At 42.4% G+C, this 1436-nt stretch overlaps 1 pseudogene; it reads left to right on the forward strand.

Annotated features, from left to right (window-relative positions):
- Positions 1–511: 511 nt before the first annotated feature.
- Positions 512–917, forward strand: LOC102820378 (annotated as a pseudogene).
- Positions 918–1436: the final 519 nt, after the last annotated feature.

Here is a 1436-nt window from a genome sequence, read left to right on the forward strand (position 1 = left end):
GCCAAAAGGTCAGTATGAACTGCAAGGCTGGTGGTCCAAACTCACCAGCCACTCCTCAGGAACCCTATACAGGGTCACTGCAAGTTAGAACTGACTAGACAGCACTTAACAACCCTAGATTATTTATGTAATTCCTCTGGAGCTCAATTTATTCATCTTTAAATAAGATGTGATGATTCTGATAAAAGGATGAAATAAAATACGTAATAATTTTAGTAAAATATCATCAGTAAATATTAGTTCCTTTAGTATCATAGGTTGCTTGAAGACACATGTAACAATTACCATGGTGTACCCAAATAAAGGTTTTAATTTTTGTTGTTAAGTGCCATCAAGTCAATTCTGACTTTAAGTGGCCCTGTATATGGCTTCTCAGGATCAGCTGATGGCTTTGAACAGCAGACCTTGTAACCTGTAGTCTAGTGCTTATCCAATAGCAGGTATGTATATTCTGTTCATATAAGAAGTCTGGAGGACCCTTCCCTCTGGCCGGCAGCTCAGCAACTCCAGGATGCCTGGAGTTACTGTAAAAGACATGAACCAGCAGGAAGGATTTCATCAGCGCTCTGGCAGCCTTCCTCAAAAAGTCTGGGAAGCTAAAGCTCCCTGATTGGGTAGACACTGTCAAGCTAGTCAAGCATAAAGAGCTCACTCCTTACAATGAGAACTGGTTCCACACAAGAGCTGCTTCCACAGCCCTGGCTCCTGTACCTTCGGGGCAGTGCTGGGGTAGGCTCCATGACCAAGATCTATGGCAGCCAAGGTTCCAAGTGTGTGGGCCAAGGGTCCTCCAAGCCCTAGAGGGGCTCAAAAAGGTAAATAAGGACCAAGATGGTGGATGCAAACTGACACCTTAGGGACAGAGAGATCTGGACAGAATCACCGGGAAGGCGGTAGCTGCCAACAAGAAATATTAGTACAAACAAATAATGTTGGGTTAATAAATTGCCTCATTCGTAAAAAAGAAAGAAATCTTGTCTTTCTAGTCTATCCACCTTAGCAAGTCACTTCCATCTTATGACCACTACATGGGTGTTTTAATGTTGTTAGCTGCCCTTGAATCAGTTCCTACTAGGAGCAACCTTATGCACCACAGAAGGAAACATTACACGGTCCTGTGTCATCCTCACAACTGTTACCCTTGAGTCCATTGTCCCTGATACTGCATCAATCAATCTTCTTTCTTGCTAGTCCTCCACTTTATTAATCATGATGTCCTTCTCTCCAGGGACTGCTCCCTCCTCATAACACATCCAAAGTATGTTATACAATATGCCCATCCTGACTTCTAAGGAGCTTCTGATTGTATATAAAAACTTCAAAGTGTGGATGACCCTAAAGAAATTGGACTATGAATCAATGAGGACTTAGGTAACTCTAGCCCTAGTTCCTTTCATTAATTCTATTGTTGTTGTTGTTGTTAAGTGCCATCGAGT

Source organism: Chrysochloris asiatica, unplaced genomic scaffold (assembly GCF_000296735.1).
Source record: "Chrysochloris asiatica unplaced genomic scaffold, ChrAsi1.0 scaffold00048, whole genome shotgun sequence".
NCBI lineage: Eukaryota > Metazoa > Chordata > Mammalia > Afrosoricida > Chrysochloridae > Chrysochloris > Chrysochloris asiatica.